The 20,231-nt window shown below is 37.2% G+C and overlaps 1 protein-coding gene across 1 annotated transcript in view; it reads left to right on the top strand.

Moving 5' to 3' along the window:
- Positions 1–7,710: 7,710 nt before the first annotated feature.
- Positions 7,711–20,231, top strand: part of htr1d.L (5-hydroxytryptamine (serotonin) receptor 1D, G protein-coupled L homeolog) — a 34,448-nt gene continuing 21,927 nt past the window's right edge. The window contains exon 1 of the mRNA XM_018245710.2: positions 7,711–8,040. The gene's annotated coding sequence lies outside the window, so the exon portion shown is untranslated. The remainder of the gene's footprint in view (positions 8,041–20,231) is intronic.

Genomic DNA, 20,231 nt, shown 5'->3' with positions numbered 1-20,231 from the left:
TAAATATTTTCTGGGGTACCCAGCTTCCCCCAACATTTCCTAACATATGGCACATAAACTATACACTGGGATCATGTGTAGGGCAATATAACAACTCTATTTTCTTTTATTAAGCTTCCATGGGCTTGTGTAGTGTCCATTCAACTTTAACTTCCCGCTGTATGCAAATGAGGCAACGCTAGCGCAACTTCGATTGTCGCAGTAACGCTATCGCAACTTTGTCACCATTCGGCACCCTGGACACAACTTTGGATTTTAATGAATTAGAGTTGTCCTGGCGAATCTACGCCTGGCGAAGTGTTGCGATGTGAGCAAATTTCCCCTATGTGGGTAATGTAAGATAACCTCAAGCTTGCAGCAGATCTAGGAACCTATAGCTACCAATTATTCAAATTTGCTAGTCACCTGAATAAAAGCAAATGATCATTCCCAGATGCCATAGATTCATCTTGAAGACTGTAATCAGAAGTGTTATGCCCATAAATATTAAACTATTATTATCTGAAACTTTATTATATTTCATGCCAGAAATGTTATCCACACAAGAGGGAGGGCAAAAGTGAGGCATCAGAGTTCAAGCCAAAAGACATTTCATGGTAAAAACATCTAGCTTGACAGGTCTACAAGTACTACAGTTAGTTAGTTACAATACACAGATGTCTCAGACACAGGTCCATTGTCAAGGGGAGAGTATTCTCCCGCACACCACACTCTGCCTAGAAGACTGAGTGTTGCTGCTTATATTGTGTTTATGTAATAAAAGGCACTAAGTTTGCCTAGGAACAGTAACCCATATCAACCAATCAGCAGGTAGGATGTACAGGTCACTTGTTTAAAAGTAGACATCTTATTAGTTACTATGTGTTAAGAAAGTACCTGGTGCTCTAGTGGGGGTGAAACGGGGACACCCGCCATGTCTCCTTCCTTGCGCCGATGAGCGTTCTGCACTGGTGACACCCGAGTAGCGGAGGGCTTCTCCCGAAGTGGAAGGTGGCTGTTAAAGGCAGAAGACTGAGCCGCGACTGTGACCTTGGGGTTTGTTCTGGGTTTGGGATATCGTAACACTATGGGTGTTTGTCTGGTATGTATTAATCTGTATATTTAGATGACTTGCAATCATGTAATTTTTGTAATATGCTATATTAAATTATTCTCTTAGTATAGCTTTTGTGTCTGTATCAATGATGGGGTGTGCAGAGTGACCTTTTATAGTTTACATGCAAGAACAAACCCAGATTTAAACATAAATTGTCTGGTTTAAGGCCCATGGAGTGTTGGTGTGAGGTATGTTTTTTGTATCGTATAAGAACATCATTACAAAGGATAAGTAGGTATGAGTGATGTCTTCCCAGTCATCAGCATCTATCTGTGGTATGTCTCCAGGCCACTTGGTATGGAAAGGGGTTGCCCCCTGTTTATTGAATACAGGTAGTACTCAATAAACACCTCAGGTAGTTCCACCACTGTTGTCAGGAATAACTGGCCAAAATATTTGATTTTGTATAATTTATTGCCCACACCAAGGCTCGTACTTTCAGGGTAGAAGGCAGGCCCTTTGGGTATCCCCACAAAGGGGAAGATTTGTGAGTGTTTCGACTGATCCTGCTAAATGAACTTCAGTGCAATTCTCAGCAAGAATTATTTTACATTTCCTCTTTGTAGACACATTAAAATGCCCTCCATTTGTGTTTCATGGTTAAAAAGGCAGATATATTTATTGTCTACAATAATATTTGTATATTAAGTATATTGGATGTAAATATATTGTTAATATTGTAAATATATTGAATCTAAATATACTGAATGCTGTTTTAACAACTTTTCCAGTATTATTTATGGCATATTATTTTCCCTTACACTGCATACATTCTATTTTTTTTTTAATCAATTTTTAAAAATATCCTTTCTTAATAATTTCTTATGAATAGTTGCACACTTGGTCTTTAGCTGTATGTTCAATGGTGTATTGTTGAAAATGTGGGAAAATTAGACATTTTTCTTGCCTGTGTATAAATATTGTTTTGTTTACTTTTCTCAACAACATGCCAATTTATGATTGCGTGTTTCTATAAAATTTACATCACACATGAATTATTTATAGGTTGTAATGCTAAATGTTCTGGTATTATTTATTTAAGATTACAATTCTTTTTTAGAGTATGAGGAGCATATCGTTTAAATCTCCTTTTGCCACATTATGATTTATAGTAATTTTTCTTTGATTTATATACTTGTGCTGCAACATTGCACAGTTTAATATTAAGTATCTGAAATCTTGTAAAAATTTAAAAAATCTTTCCACAAGGAATGTAGTATTGATGGACAGATGAATCACAAACAAACATGTTATTTTTTCTGGTTTATTAGCTCACAGCAATAGTAATACTCATGTGCAGTTTACAGGCGGTATATTCTACTTATGTTTTCACTGGCTGCATCACCAGGAAACTAGGGTTGCCTTCTGGCTCTTTGAAGTCCAAGCAGGGGGTCAATGACATCAGGGGGCAGGATATGTGATGCTAGGGGAGGGCCAGGTGATGTTCCATGGGTATTTTAGCAATGTCACCATTCCTATTCAAATGTCTAGTATTTATCTGTGGTGTCCTGCAGCAAACAGCCAGAAAAAGTAGCAAAGTTTCAAAATAAATGAGATATTTGGCAGTGAGCCCAGAATACCAGCACCTGCACTTAGATACAATTGTAACTAATTAAAATAAGCAGGTATCTTGGGGAATTTGAGACCTACAGCTTAAAGGGGTATTTCACCTTTGTTAGCAAAACTCCAATAACATGTAATGCTTAGCCATAAAACCCACAGAGATGTGTCCAAACTTTGCATAACCCAATTTAAATTTTGTAAAATAGTCATGGTATTTTAGGGATGTGTCCACAAATGGCACCGGATATTTTTACAAATGTTGGGAGGTATGGATTATGCCCCAGCACAGGTAGAGCCTCTGTACAGAAACAATGCATGGGCAACCATGCCAGAAACAGGTGCTGTAGAACTGAAATAAATCATTCAATATGAAATCCAAACCCAATTATGTACTAGGAAATCACCTTGTCCCATAGCCTGTTATTCATAAAAATTCATTCATTAGGAGGATCATAGGAGATCAGTATGTACTCATTTTTAACATGTCATTATGGTAATCGAATAAACTTTTTCATTTTTATGAATAACAGGCTAAGGAACAAAGTTTTTGTTTAATGATTAATTAATGTCCTGAGAACTAGGACACGTCCCTGTTGCCTTGCTTCTGATTATGGACTGACAGCTTAGACTCCCCCTTTTTCTCTTTAAGAATATTATCTAGGCAATCAACTGACATCCTTGGTTTATAAGTGCACATCTTAACCTGGAAAAGGAAATCCTTCCCACTTCCAACTGTGAACAGTTATTAACCCTTAAGGGGATTTTCTCCAGTAAGGATAAAACCTATACCCCATTTCACTTATAATTTGCATGTATCAAGCATTTATTTGACACATGTGAATCGGATCCAAAATAATCAAGAACAAATCATTTGTTTAACTATTCTTATATCATTTTCTAACAGAATTAGTGAAAGTAATATATTCCTTTGTTACCTTTATCAAATGCCTGTTCCAGTACAATCTTTCTCTGTTTTTGTGATGTTTTTTGTATTATTAGCCTTCCTATTCTGCCTCTTTCCAGCCTTCAAATGAAAATGCAAACTGGCTGTCTGGAGTCACTGAACCAGAAGAACATTTTTTACTGTTGGGCTTCAATTTGATAGTTATCCTTATTGGTAAAACTACACGGACGACTTTCAAGTGATTTCAGCAGATCTGACGCACGCAGGCGTCAAGTCGGATGCGACAAAAAATAAGGTAAGCACTACAAATGTCGGATGGTGTTGAATCGTTCATCCGTGTCGCATTGTTCAGATGCAGAAGCTGCATGCTGCAATGGGTGTTTTTTCTTACTTCAAATGCATTAAAGTCAATAAGCATTTTTCTCACTCCAAATTCATTCAATGAGCCAATGAGCATTTTTTCTTGCATTCTTTCTCTTCGAATTTTTGTCTCAGTTTCCTGAAAAAATCCGCCAATAATGAAATGCAGAACATCATTGCGAATCCATGTGTGGAAAAATGATCACCGTAAGTGAGTAAGTAGGTGGCGAAGCCTTAGGCTGGTTAATGGGTTTGGATTAAGAAGGGATTGGTAAATTATTGTAACTATTGTAAAATGTTATATGCAGCCTTCAGCGGCTATTGATTTTACCCAGATGTCAAAGTATAATTCAGTGTTATTAATTTTATGTTGGTATGTTTTGGAGTTAACGAAGAATAAGTTAATGCAAATGTTATTTAATAAAACAAGCTTCTGCCTTTCCCCCCATAAAGAACTGTGAATGGCGTATATTTATGGGGGGTTGGGGGTCGAAGCATACTCTAGTCATGTGTTTTTTTTGCAGAAGTTATGTAAAGTGTGTACATTTATGTGTAACTTGTTCAATTTGTATAACTTTTGTGATCGGGCCTGGCAGAACATTACTACCCCACCCCTGATGGTGGTCCTGGTTGTGCGTACCTACACTTGTTAGTTTTAGCACCTATGTTTATAAATATGTGGCACAAAGTATTGTAACTCTAATACAGTATCCAAATTTTTATTGTTTTTACTATGCTGCCCTTTATCATGTATTCTGTTAGAAATTTTCTTTTAGGATACTATTTTCAAAGAGCTTTCTCCCTCTTGTGCACTAATTTCTGTATTCCTACAACAGATCTTCAGAGATTCTTTTTCCTACGCATTTTTCATTCTGTTCAAGTGAACTCTGAAATCAAATGGAAATAAAACAAAAGGGCTCTTTGTATCATTATATACAGGTATATTTTTATACAACTTTGAAAATACAACAGATCGATTCAGTTTGATGAGAAGAAACATATCTCTAGCAACCTACAATGGTGGTTTCATGAAAAAGCACAGGGAACAAATGGAGGGTTTATTCCACATCAAAAAGTTGTTTTGTTACAGTAATTATGTAAGGCCCCAGTTATTTTGCTTTTCAATGAAATATGAACCGTATCCAGCAGTTTTCATAAGATTAAAATAGGCCATACATGCCCATATTTGGTCAGGCATTGGCTGTTTTCAATCTTACTACCCTACCATCTAGGCATTTATTTCAAGTTGGATAGAGGATCCTGGTAGATGGATTGATGGATGGATAGAGGATTATTTGTGCCTGATGTAAAATGTTTGACAGTCAACCAAAAAAAAAGTCAAAGTCAAAGCTCCTGTTAATTCCTGCTATTCCAAGTGTTCATTAAGAAACAAACAATAGGAAAGTGCCAATGGGCCAATTGTTGGTGTACTCAACTGGTCAGCCCATGTATGTCATGTGAGTTAAAGCAATAAATAACTGTTGACCTGCTAACTGTTGATGAGAATTTTAATTTTTCCCAAATTTCAATGTGAAAGTTCTGCATTCAAACTTTTTTTGGTAAGGATTTGGAGTGTGGATATTATTTTAATTTTAGTACTGATGGTTGGGCATCTAGGAAACAGCAGAATCACATAAAACCTGCATTTGGAGATGTTCTTGTTTTCATTAGATAAGCTAAAAAAACCTATAAGAATAAATGTTCATCTTTATAAGATTGATCCATTGCTGCCAGATAAGAAAATGTCTAGCTACAGTAACTCAATATGCTATTGCTATTCAATTCCAGCTGTTAAGTCTCTATCCCAAAACAAAAAATATTGGGGCAAGGTAAAAACTTTCAGTGGGTTATGACTGCAGCAGTACTAAGAATCTATTTCATACAAAAATAACCAAGATTTTTTAAATGCAGTTTGATCTGCTAAAGCTTACCCGCATCTTTAGAATGAGATGGCTTCCATTGACCCCAACCCCAAACGCTTACCCATAGAAGGTTGAGGTCATTGGCCTGGAGGGGATGATGAATATGAACATGAAGTAGGCTTACCTGGTCACTTGGCACACCCAATTTCACTGAAAAAAAGTATGCACTATGTATACTTTACCACGCTACACAATTACCTCTGTAGCAACTTGATTTATTTGGAACTTTAGTGGAAAATTATGCAAATATTTCAAGGGCTTCTGCCCCTTACCTCCACCATAGAGCAAGTTGTGACATAAATAAATACTATTCCCATCACTCAGCAAACATCCGTAAGCCTTGTGATCCAGGCATGTGACTTCATAACACCTGCAGGTGAGTAAAAGGTTTTGGAATGACTTATTTTTAGCAATACACATGTGGAACTGTTGAATTTAGTTACAAAATGTACAAAATGCTGGTGGAGCAACAAATGAATCTGCACAGTAGTCACATTGAATCACTCAGTGAACTAGCATTAATGTAGTGCTGGAACCTCAAGAACCATTTTATCTGTTGGCAACAGAAACTATGTGCTCCACAACTCTATACTCGATACTTTATATGTGCAATCGTCTTGTACAGGCTTTTGGTGCTGACCCTCTGCCCACTGAAAGTACGAGCAAACATGTAAGATCTTCTCCACAGAAAGACCATTCTTATTCAATGTTAATATGGTTCCTATTGTGTCCTATATACACACACAACTGCTGCATGGCCTTTGCCCTTCATTACAATGATATTATCTACATTTGTGTTGCTTTTCTGCTTAAGATATGGGATAACCGGTAGCTCAATCTCATGTGAGCCTGCAGCTTTCTTTAGACAGAGAAGAAACTGCACACAGACACCAAGCTTCTCTTGCTTCAAGAAGACATAACTTTATTAACACTTCTGGATTAGCAGACAAAAATCATGTCACATGACACTGTATCAGTATCAGATCAGTATGGGATCTGTATGAGAGCACAGCCATTAATACATATTTTAATTTTCAGTTCCAGTCATTTTCTGTAGCCAAGGCTGTCACGGCTTGAAATTTAACCTCCACACTATCACATAATGTGCAGAGCACCATGTTGGGAATTACAAAACCCCTACCTGCCATATTAGTCTATGTTAGTGGCATTTATACTCCTGAATATTATATTTAAACCGAAGTTAGAAAATTATGTTTAAGTCAACATATTTAGTGAAGGGACTCAATCTTATCAATGATTTATTATTGTACTGATGACTAAAAACTTTGTGAGATTGGTCCTACTGTCCTTAAACAAATATCATATTCCTAATCACCACTGTTGAACAGTTCAGCCAGTCTTCTTCATCAATTCCACACTAAGGTGGTTTAATGTAAATAGATTTATGTTTCTTGGGACAAAAGATCAATCTCAAGTTTCTAGACAGCAGCAGGTTTGGAGCAACATAAATGGGTTCTATAGATCTGACAATTGCAGAATGGCAGCATTCTATTATCAGGTCAGATAGGAAATTGGTTACACAGTATATGCATTTGCACAAATGTGAGTCAGCATACTGTATCTAAGCCAAGAGGTTGTTAATTGCTTAACTGTATATAAATGTAAGCATATTTCAGTATTGAAAGAAACCAGGACCTTCTACATAAGGCATTTCATACATCACAAGCTCTCTGAGTCAACTTCTCCTTACAGCTCCTCAAAAGCACATGAATCAACAATGTTGATGTGGCTTCCAAAATCTTGCTGCAAACTGCCCAGTCAAAATGATAGCATGCATAATTAGCTCTAAATTATTCACTCAGTTGGTCCATCGCACGTAAGCACACTAAGACAGAAACCTTCGGAGGTGGGTAATCTATTTTGTATGTGCTGATGTGAAACTCCTCCCTCAGCTCATACAGTGAATTCACATCAATATGTACCTAAGGCAGTCTCAGTAGCTAAAGCTGCTCTTACTGTTGTATGAAATAAGCTTGGTGCAGAGTGTAACCTTGCCAGAGACACAGTCCAGATAATACTCACATTTTTGAAATGTCAGTGACAGTAATAACAGGACAATGAAGAGAAGGAAACCACTTCAAAGAAACAAGACGGTTTAATTGTGGAATACAAATTCTTTTGCAAAGTCAGAGGTGCACCTTGGTCCATTGCCAGCAGCAATTTTCTAAATTCTGGTGAGTTTCTTTTTGTATACTATTGTTTGTTTTGATTAACTGTCATGCTTTCCGCAATTCAGTTGTTCAGTGAGGCTGCTGTTATTTTTATTGGTGAGCCTAAAAGACAATGTGAAATTTATGTCCCAGAACAAAACTACAACAGAAACTTAAAAAACTAGAAAAAGGGAGTTGCAATGTTAAAAAACTGTACATTTTCTGCATTTTAAAGATTAAGGTTGTTGTTCCTATACAATAAACCACATAAAAATAGAAAAATACAAGATATATACAAACTGTTAGTTGTAAAGGGTTAAATTGTGAATAATTGGTTTGGAAAGGGGTAATTAATACACTAATGAATGAGAGTACGTTTCAGTGATAACCTGTACGTTTTATACACTGTGTTTGAAGCAGGAGGCTACAAATGTGATGTTTTGCTTGTTTCATATCAGTTACTATAGTGTGTGGCACTGAGGGTTAAAAAAGCCTTACTCAGTATCTTTTCACAGATGAAATATTCTCCAGGAATGAATATATATATATATATATATATATATATATATATATATATATATATATATATATATATATATATACCTGTAGGATCTAATGGGCTGGGAAACTAATTACATGGAACCAATACTGACTTGAAATGATAATTTATTCTAGATCAGGGGATAAAGGCATGAACTCTGTTTGTCACAAGGCATCCCATGTAGCTTAAGTAATAAAATAAAACTGATTAGGGTTACAAAGAAAGGTGACAAGCTTAAATGATTGATAATCTGTAGTGTCTACTAGTAAAAGGTTTGCAACCCTTAAATTCAGTCTAGAGACTACCTTAAATGGTTATTTTGTAAATATCATTACACACCAATAGTATCTTGGTATTACAGATGTTTAGTAATGTTATAAATATAAATTAGGTTGACATCAACATGAAAATACTGATGTATCTCAAAACCCCCGCAATAGATGTGTGATGTCTATCTGATGTAAAACTACAACACCCCGCATCCAATGACAGTTTCAACAACTGTGGCGAGTTTGGATAACCCTCTTATATATACTGAACATATGTACTGTGAGTGTGTAGTACAAAATGTTCTTATTTGTAATATATCATGTAACAAGTGGACTTTTCAGCCATGGAGCCCTTCAAGAACAGATGCCCAGTTCCTTATATACACTTACCTACAACTGGCAATAAGTTGGAAACTACAGGTTGGTTAGACTACTGCACTAATAATGAACAGGTTGGTGCACTAATCACAGTGCGCCAGGAAGAAAAATAATACATTTTATGCAAACTTTTAGCCACTTTAGCATTTCAGTGTTAAACGCTTCTATAAGGAGTCCAAAGTATTAATGTATAATTGTCATGCAGTTATAATAATAACAGTAAGCAATATACACCCATCTTGACTGCTAACTATTATTTTTGTATAAATTGACACACTTCTGTATGTCTGAGGGTTTGATGTATGAGTGTATATAATGATGAAAAACAACTATTTGATACTGCCCATACGCTGTAAAAGTAAATACAAACAGCATGCAGTTAATATGTCAATTCGTCACTCTTTTTATTTTCCTTCTCTCATTCTCACTGCCTTTTTCTGCTGTCTATATTTTGTGTTTTACTATATATTATATGTAGTACACTGTACTGCAAACCATGATATACCATAAACACAGAGTAGGAAAACATATTTAAAACTGCATTTCTCTTAGAGACCAGCTTACAATTTATTAATTGTTCTGTTGGGATTCATAATTCTCTACTATATATACCCAAATCAGGGACCTTAATACCCATTTATTAGAGATCTAATCAATGAAATAGTTGCCATAGGCATGAGTTAATTGATTGTATGCATTACAAACAAAAGGATAGAATGAATTGATTTTGTTTCAAGAAAGCCTGTCAATAATAGTCTAATGCAAAGTTATAAACATATATTAATAATTAAAAGTGTTTTGCTCAAAGTAATATTTATGATAATTGCAGAACCTTAATGTTTTTGTACATAAAAGCCTGTTAAAGAGCTTACATCATGCCTGGGGAGATTGGTGGGTCAGTGGATCAGATGATATGTCTGTCATTATGCCTTGGTTACTGGCTGGGGTTAAAGGTTGATGTTAAGGAATGGGGCTTCCCTGTCATCAATAAAGTGGAGTAGAAAGGTTTTTAACCAATAACTAGTTATATCACAAGTACAAATGAAATAAACTATACTGCATACTCGCTTGTGAACTCTATTATGTTGATTTTGCATTCATGCATTTTTATTTTTTTAATATAATGGTTATTTATCAAGGGGATATAATATGAAATAGACCCCATAATGGGGTTCTGTTTTATTTCCTCTTTAAAATAATTTTGTTCTGTTAGAAGATATTGCCCAGTTGAGGATGCTGCAGAAATTGGTTGGTGGAGCAACACTTGCAGTCAAGATGGCAAAACATCCCCTGTGCTTCTGATTTAAACAAGACATGCTGAGTGAAAAACAAGAATGTGCCAGTGCATTCTACTCTTTTAAATATAGAAGGAAAGTGCTGATACAAGCAATGTTTCTGGCTGATTTATTGAAAATTTCTATAAAAACCTAGCTAGTCCCGCCCATCTCTTCCAATTTCTGCTGCCTCCTTTCCCAGACTGTGCAGGGGAGATGGTGGAACTTAGCACACTGCCTGCAGGATAGGAACCAATCAACAACTAGTCTGACCGGATAGGGAACTGAAGCATGTCTTTGATTGTGTGACTGCAGGGCTTTGATTGGCTATCCCACACCTAGTACTGTGCTTCTGGCAGGGTCCATTAGAACATGCCCATCCTTTGTTTGAAACACAGACAGTAGCAAATCTATAGGGGGCTCTAATAATGGAGGCATTTTCAAGATATTAATTTTTAGCCCAAAGTAAAACCAGCACAATATATAATTAATAATTGCCTACAATTTTAGGGAGGTTTTCAACAATCCTATATGTCTCCTTTAAAGCTGTGCCAGAGCTTCTGACTCTACAGGGCTCATTTATGAATAACAATTGCAGCTACAGTCGCATTTATTAAAGAAATAAATTTAATAAATTCATTAATGCTAACTTTCATTAAAGGTACTTGAATCTAAAGCACCTCCATTCACATCAGTATAGTTGCGCTTAATGCAGCGACCTCCATCCTACCTTCTGTTCCAAATTGAGGGCAAGTGCACCTCTTGTTGCATTGGAACCCTGGAGACAGAAATTACAACATCCTTAGGGCCTTTCAACATGAGTGGTTTTACCTGCAATCCCCTTTGTTGCTCTTTCTTCTATTCAGCCGCAGGGGAGGGCAGGAGTAGATGCACTCAATTATTGTGAAGGGGGCTATACTCACACAGACGCATGTATGCGCCAAACGCAAGTCAAATGCAACATGCTGCGTCCCATCTGCGTTTGGGGCATAGATGCGTCTGTGTGAGTACAGCCCCCTTCACAATAATTGAGTGCATCTACTCCTGTGCTCCCCTGTGGCTGAATGTAAGAAAGAGCAACGTAGGGGAGCGCAGGTAAAACTGCCTATGTGTAAGGGCCCTTATACCTGAGATTTTCAGTTGCTTCAAAGCACAGTCGCCATTCCGCATGTTTTATTGCATCATTACCTTGCATCTGAAATTATGCTTAAATTATGGAGGGGGCATTGCACCTGTGCTCATAAATTATACTTTACTTGACTCTTGAAATTTCTGGTATTTTATTATTCATCATATCTGTAATTGTGTTGCAATGTTCCACATACTGATTCACAAACTTGTTTCACCTAGGGTTTCCAGATAATGGATCTTTCTGTAATTTGGATCTTCATACCTAAAATCTACTAGGAAATCATGTGAACATTAAATAAACCAAATAGGCAGGTATTGCTTTCAATAACAATTAATTATATTTTAGTTTGGATCCAGTACAAGGTACTGTTTTATTATTACAGAGAAAAAGGAAATCATTTTAAAAAAAAATTATTATTTGGATAAAATGGAGTCTATGGAAGATGGCCTTTCCGTAATTTGGAGATTTCTGGATATTGAGTTTCTGGATAATGGTTCCTAAACCTATATACAAAAAAAAAAAAAAAAAGTCAAAACCAATTACTGTAGTGCTTAAATTGCTTTATCTAAACTTGCTTTATCTTAGGTGCCAAACATTTTTCATATATCAATCGCATAATATTAATAATTCAATTTAATTGATAATTCCTTACTAAATACTATATTATGGCTCCCTCTGTTGTCAAAATATCAGAATAACAATGTGCTGTACAACTTGCCGTGAGGATCGAGAGCTGCAAAGATGATGGCAGGAACAAAGAGTAAGGCATCTGTACGGTATATTCATGCTATAACTCCTGACACTAGCCTTGGACATGACTCAGTTCAGAGTTTAATCCATTAAAGGGTTTGATAGGCTGTAATTTTCCTAATGTTGCTGAACTGAAACTTTCAGAAGAATCAGTTGATGTCGTGGGTATTGTATGAGCAACAACTAAAGATTGGCAGCCCTGATAGTTACTATAATAACCATGCATAGTAATGATTGATAATAAGCGATACAGGCATGTAATGTTACCACCACTAACATAAAACTTGCAATCAGTGAGGAAAATGGCTTTGTGGTTTAATATAGATTTTAAGTGTATTTTGCATCAGTCATGCTCTGCAAAAGAAAATCTGACCTCTGTCCAGCTGTACATTTGCAGGGCTTAATGCACATGGTATTTTTATTAGAACCTGACAGTCTCATTAACACTAGAAGGAAACCTATTTGGTTTTATATTGATTGTATTTGGGGCTTGTATAAAGACAGATAGACTCCCCCTACACAGGGCTAACATATTCATACTTGGGTATATTTCTTGCTCTTTTATGCTTAAGGTGAAATTGCATTGCTTCTATAATTCCATTGGGGGAAAGAGCTGGCTTTGGAATTTATGCTTGAAGCTGGCTGTACAGTAGCTAATGTTTTTGTAGAGGATTAGGTGCATGATGATTTTATCACGATTCAGGATACAGCACAGGGGGTTAAATGAACTTATCACGAAGGAATGCATGCAAATAACATATCTGGTACATGGTAACTAATATTGTTTACTCTAATAGATGGGATTTTCATGTAGTATTATACGGACGAGTGCCTGTATTTGAACTGAAACATGACACTTGGATTTTATTCTTAATACTAAAGTGATCACTTAAGCCCATTATTTGCTTGAGTAGGTGCTGTATTATTTCTGAAAACACAGCTCATAGTTCTGTCCAGATTTATAAATATTGTGAGTTCAAATGTTAGATTATGATAGATTATGTTCTACCAAAAGATCTTGGGCTGATAACCAGTAGATCACAACAGCATTGCCCACAAATAATTCTTCAGATCACCTTTATAATAGGTTGGATTTTCAGTGAATTGCTTAAAGGAAAACTAAACATAAAAGTTTAACCAGGAGCTTGATCCTGTCCCCTACTGCAGCAAAGAAACCTGCCAGGAAGGCTCCACTACCTCAGAATGCAGAATTGCACTGTGGGGTTGGTGGCTGCTATGAATGGCTATTCAGCAGCTGGTCCTCTGCTCTCTGGTGGCAATTGCAGAAAAAGATCTTGTATACTTGATAGCAAAAGAAGTAGCTTACAAAGCAGTACAATGGTTACATTCACACTCATTTTGGTGCAGTTGTTGGAATATACACTATTCATTAAAGGTAATGCTCCAAACCCGCTTCTTCCACTTCCACATAGTTGCAGTCAATGGTGTTGGTTCTATCCTGCCTCCTCTTGCAAATTGTGAGCTTGTGAGCTTAGGGAGCTAACGCTACTTTCCAAGTTTCCCACAGTGACCTGCACCCACTAATGCATTGAACTTGTGTCTGAAGAACTGGGCGCAGACATCGGTGATTTTCAGCAAAATTGTCTGATTTATGCAGTGTGCAGCTACAAGTGTTTAAATGCATTGCCCATGATTGTGGCCACAAGGTGGTGGTGTGCCAAAATTGCAATTTGCTCATGGCACTGATGGGTTTTATTGATTAAAGGACATTTCCTGTTTGTCTCATTATTATGCAACAAAGTTACATTTTTTATTGGTAGACCCTATGATAGCTGTACTAAAAGTATGCCCTACATTACTTTAGTATTTGGGGTCGGTAGGTACTGGGGATCCTACCCCCATCCTGTGGAAGAATTGGTCAAAGAAATTACTGTACATGAAGACTTCAATGGCCTTCCCAATATTTAGTGACGTATTGGGGTCAAGTAATTGATCTCTATGGACTCCATTATTTTATCTAGTATATTATGTCCCTAGAAACCCCCCCATGTCCAACCAGGAAAGTAGACTAATAGCCCTTCCCCAGTTACTGTGGTGGATCAGATATCAATTCCTATATTCCCCTAAAGAAGCTCTATGATGATGTAAGTGTGTCTTATATAATAATACTTTTCTAATAATACCTACCACCTTAAGTAAGGTAGCATCAGTGTCTTGAAATAGATAAACCATACCCCTTAACCCTTTATGCATCATCTCTGCAAACCAGGAAAACATTCATTTACACATCGCAATGTGAACATCAGTTTCTGGATGCAAACCTCCATACTTTTAATACAGTTTGTGCACAATTTATGAGTGCCAGAAGAGGAAAGACTTGCTGTGTGCCATGCAGGTATCCTGGGAAAAAATGCTGCATTGTGGTTAGAAACATGTGGGCATTTGCACATTGTTCTTGGATGAGCCCTACAATGTCTTATGTTTTTGCTCCCTTTTGTTGTTTTATGATTATGTTTCTTTATTTTGAATATTTATAAGTTGGACCTAAGCATCTAAGATATGTATGAACGTTTCCTTTATCAACAATCACAGTTGAAATTCATTATTCTTCTATAACAGATTCTGAAAAAAAATTGGGAAATTCATTTCCACAAGTATATTATGTTAACAATTCCATTATGCAGTATCTGTAGCCAGTGCTTGAATTGGGTTCAAAAAGGTGGAGGGATGGTGGAAGTGCCGCGCGTAACGCGGTGCAAATTTTTTTAGACCACGCCCACAAATATAGGCCACACCCACTTTTAATAGGTCTCGCCCACCAGTTATTTTTGCTATTTCCATGTTTATCAAAAATATTTTTTTTAATATTGCAAGAAATAGAATGACCCTAATTTTTTACATTTACATAGTTACATAGTTAAATTTGGTTGAAAAAAGACAAAGTCCATCAAGTTCAACCCCTCTAAATGAAAACCCAGCCTCATACACACACCCCTGCCTACTTTTAATTAAATTCTACATACCCATATCTATACTAACTATAGAGTTTAGAATCACAATAGCCTTTGATATTATGTCTGTCCAAAAAGTCCCTCTTATAGTCATTATCTGAATCAGCATCACAACATCACCCGGCAGTGCATTCCCCAACCTCACTGTGATGAACCCCCTATGTTGCTTCAAATGAAATGTATATACAGAATATGCATTTAAAAGCTTGTAAATTTACAGAAGTGGACTCACACAAAATATATCAGCAGATTGTGAAAGCCTTGGTTGTCCTGAAAAAAAATCGTTTTGCTAGGTAAACTTTCCCTTTAATCTTTTCTTTTTCTTTACTGTTCTCACCCACATCCTACTACTTGCTTCAAAGTTTCCTACTTTAATAGAGCAAAATATGTTCTCATTCTTCCTGTGTACATTATCTACTTTTCCCTGATGTTCTTTTGCCCTATCATTCATTTATATATACGTTAATGTTCTCAGCTCATTCCTGACCTTATCTGCATTCTGCCTCCTTTAACTTTATTCCACCCTCTGCTGTATTTTATTTCCCTAAATTCAGACTCATTTGCCCATTAAGTGTTTTTTCCCTCTGGCCTCTCCCCTTATCTGCCAAATTCCAAGAGACCTTAATAGGCGTTTAGCTGTTTCAGTGAGTAAAGCCATCCTCCCCGTGGCTTTATGTGGGATTGAGCAGGAGAGACCGACCCACTGGCCCCTGTATGGTTGGTTCTTGCAGAGCAGAGTCAGTATTCTGTTGCGAATGTACAAAATTTTCACATGTTTAAATAACCGGATCTCCTGTTACTGGCTCAGTTGTGCATTTTTTAAAGTGTGCAACTGCACAATGCGCATTCATCTCAAGTCAGGGGTCAACTTCTCAAGCGTTGCCATTATACAAAAAATGCACAACTGAGCCAGTAACAGGAGATCCGGTTATTTAAACATGTGAAAATTTTGTACATTCGCAACAGAATACTGACTCTGCTCTGCAAGAACAAACCATACAGGGGCCAGTGGGTCGGTCTCTCCTGCTCAATCCCACATAAAGCTACTAGTCAGGCGCATGGCAAGACTTCAGGTACTGTCATTGTGCCCCGGATAAGAGCAATGAGTCCATATACACAGTACACACACATATATATACACACACACACACACACACACACACACACACACACACACACACACACACACACACCACACACACACACACACACACACACACACACACACACACACACACACACACCACACACACACACACACACACACACACACACACACACACACACACACACACACACACACACACACACACACACACACACACACGGAGCCTGTTTTGCCTGGCCGGTTCCTGTTTTCTTCAAAACAAGTCACTAGCCCACATACTCATACAGGCGATTGCAGTAGGAAGAGCCTGGAACACTGGACACACAGACAAACCAGCCAATGTGGAGACCCGGCAGGCTGGTGGCCATACATGTACACACACACACTCACATTATATACACACACATACATACACACACACACTATACACTATGCAAACACATACACTATACACACACTATACACTATGCACACACATACACTATACACACACATGCACAATACACACAAAATACACACACACATTATACATACGCATTAAGCATGTCACATTGGCACATTGGCATGATGCTGCACACATGCTCACACCAATCAAGCTCCCGCAACATCATGGCACACACAGGAGAAAAACGCAAGTCAGGACCATTTTAAGCACGCCGAAAAAATGTCTACAAAGCCATGCCCACTTTTTGGCCACACCCCCTAAAAAACACAACCACTTAAAAAACATAACCAAGTCGTGCAAACCCTAGCTGTGCCAGTATAATCACTGTAGAAATGGCCAATGGGCACTCAATTGATCCCAGACAAGCAAGTAAGATCACTAAAACATGGCCAATGAACAGAAAGTTTGGCAGCAAGGAAGTGGCAAGAGAGAAGCAATTCTGAGAAAACATAAATCTGATTAAATAGTTTATCTGTGGAAGTGGAACCCCCCTGTTCATTAGGTTGTTCACCTTTAAAATAACTTTTAGTATAATGTTGAAAGTGATATTCAGAAACAATTCGCAATTGGTTTTCATTTTTTATTATTTGTGACTTGTGAGTTACCGGTATTTAGCTTTTTATTCAGCAGTTCTCCAGTCTGCAATGTCTGGAATCTGGTTGTTAGGGCCCAAATGACCTTAGCAACCATGCACTGATTTGAGTAAGAGACTGGAATATGAATAGGAAAGGCCTGACTAGAAAGGAGTAATGAAAAGCTAAAAAACAGAGCAATTGTTTCCGATAGGTCAGCTTTCTATTTGAAAGTTGGAAAAAGTCAAGTAAGAGGCAAAATAATTATAAATATAATAACAACATAATTCAATTTTTTTTAACAAATTAAAATATATTAATGAAGACCAATTGCTAAATTGCTTAGAACTGGCCATTCTATAAATTACTAAAAAAAAAGTTACCTTAAAAAGTGAACCATAATTCAAATATTCAAATATTCAATCACCCCTTCAAAGATCAGGGGCAAGGAATAGTAAATTGTTAAGATGCTCAAGGTCTTGATTACATGACAACATGGCTAGAAATCCTTTAAATAGAGCAGCAGTAAAACCCCACACTCTACAAATATTTAAATAAATAAATAAATAAGCGCTAAGTGCCAATTCAATCATATGCAATAATGCCCAAATCAATACAGTGCCAGCACATCAATCAATTAATACATTAATCAATTATTTTGGTATATAAATAATATAATAAATAAGCCAATCAATTAATTAAAGTGCATGTGTTTAAAAAAAACGAAATATTAAAAATTGAGTTAATTAACTTAAAAATTAAGAGGCCAGCAATTCATTAATTAAAGATCAGAAAAGGAAAATAGTATAAGGGTGGCATTGTCCCAAACATTCCTATCTGTTGAAATTTTCTACCTAGGCACTGGGACACTAGACCATACGAGGGCGATAGTTTGAAATATTAATTTAAGGGTCTCTGGGGACAGAATCAGGACCTCCATTTGAATCAGGAATGGATGGATGGATGGCATGGATGGCGTGGATGTGCGTAATGCCTACCTGGGCCTTGCTCGCTCAGTTGGCTGGGACTGCGACTAGGGACCTGACCTGGGACAGGGTGAGTCCTGCGTGTGCTGTGCAGAATAGCAGAGAAGGCTGGTCACCCGGTCACCGGTGAAACACTGACTTGACGGCCGTCGGCCGGTGTCTGCGACTCTGCGTGTGAGTAATTGGAGCAGGTGAGGCAGCAGACCCTGAACACAGGCCAGCGCTGTGCCGCGCCAACGTGATACTGCTGCATCGGCTCCTCCTCCTGTACCGGGCTTCCTCTCTGCAGACTACAGCAGGCGGGGTTCCTCTCTGCCTATCTCCGCCTATGCCTATCTATACTTTGGATTGGAAGGGAACTCCGTCCCACATGGCGCACGCTCCCACCTACACTAAAGCCCAAAAACAAAGGGAAGTTTTTTTAAAAAAACGGTTCCACATAGTTCCGGTATTATAAATCGTTCCATCCCGCCTGAGGGGATGGAGATTGGTCATTTCAAAAAAGTAACGGGATCCCATCCCGCCCCATCCCGCCCCAATTCAAGCACTGTCTGTAGCACTGTATATTGAAGATAGCCATCTTTAAAATGGCACCACTAGGAAAACAAATGTATTGCTATTGATAAAATAGAAATAGAGAAAAAAAATTGTGTTACCCCTATATATAAATGCACGTGTGTGCATATGTAAATAACTTGTAATATAATATTTAAGTGGCATCAACTGATTTTCTACCTACCCTGCCACAAATTAAAGCCCTTCAGAATGTTTTTTTTTCTTTTTTTGGCTCTCCACACCAAAAAACCAAAGACAAATGCCCAAAAGACAGTCTCTAAAGATAACTATCACACCTTTTTCTATTCAAATCAAATAGATGTAAATAAATGTTGTGTCATGTGATGTCAGACCTTTACTACAGCTAGGGGTCATGCTAACCAACTGGCCCATTATTGTATAATTCCATTGCTTCAGTCCTTCCTGCTTCATGTTTGAGTTGGCTGGTTGGCCACCGGTATGTGGTCAATACCATAGAATTGAGCTAGTTACACAGTTAAAGGGGTGGTTCATCTTTAAGTCAACTTTCAGTATATTTTAGAATGACTAATTCTAAGCAACTTTTCAACTGGGCTTCAATTTTTTTTATAGTTCTTGAATTATTTGCCTTCTTCTTCTGTCTCTTTCCAGTTTTCAAATGGGCATCACTGGCTCTATCTACAAAAATAAATGCTCTGTAAGGCTACACATTTAGCGGGTCTCACTAACAATCAAATTTCATTTTTTCCCCCACAAATCTCAATCCCCAAAAAATCTGGTTTCTCGCTTTTTTAAAATAGCTCTAAAAATTTGAGATTTATGAAGTGTAAAAACTACACAAACTTCTAATACAAAACTTCACCAGGTAAACATTGTTGCAGTACTATAGAAGTCAATGGGACCTGATCCTATTGGACCGCTCTAAATCATTTCGGACTTTTAGAGGTTCAGCATAATTTTCTGTTCATACTTTTTTTATCCGGATTTTATTTTCAATAAATCTCATGACATTCGTACTGTATTTTTACAGTTTGTGAGTTTAGTTGTGGTTCTAACCACGAAAAGGAGACTGCTGAGGAATAAGAACCCTTATTGTTATTGCTACTTTTTATTACTCATCTTTCTATTCAGACCTCTCCTATTCATATTCTGGTCTCTTATTCAAATAAATGCATGGTTGCTAGGCTAATTTGAACACTAGCAGCCAGACTAATGAAATTGCAAACTGGAGAACTGCTGAATAAAAAGCTAAAT

The sequence above is a fragment of the Xenopus laevis genome, chromosome 2L, assembly GCF_017654675.1.
Source record: "Xenopus laevis strain J_2021 chromosome 2L, Xenopus_laevis_v10.1, whole genome shotgun sequence".
Taxonomy (NCBI): domain Eukaryota; kingdom Metazoa; phylum Chordata; class Amphibia; order Anura; family Pipidae; genus Xenopus; species Xenopus laevis.
Note: the sequence above shows the minus strand (reverse complement) of the source record. Positions and strands in the feature narration are given on the sequence as shown.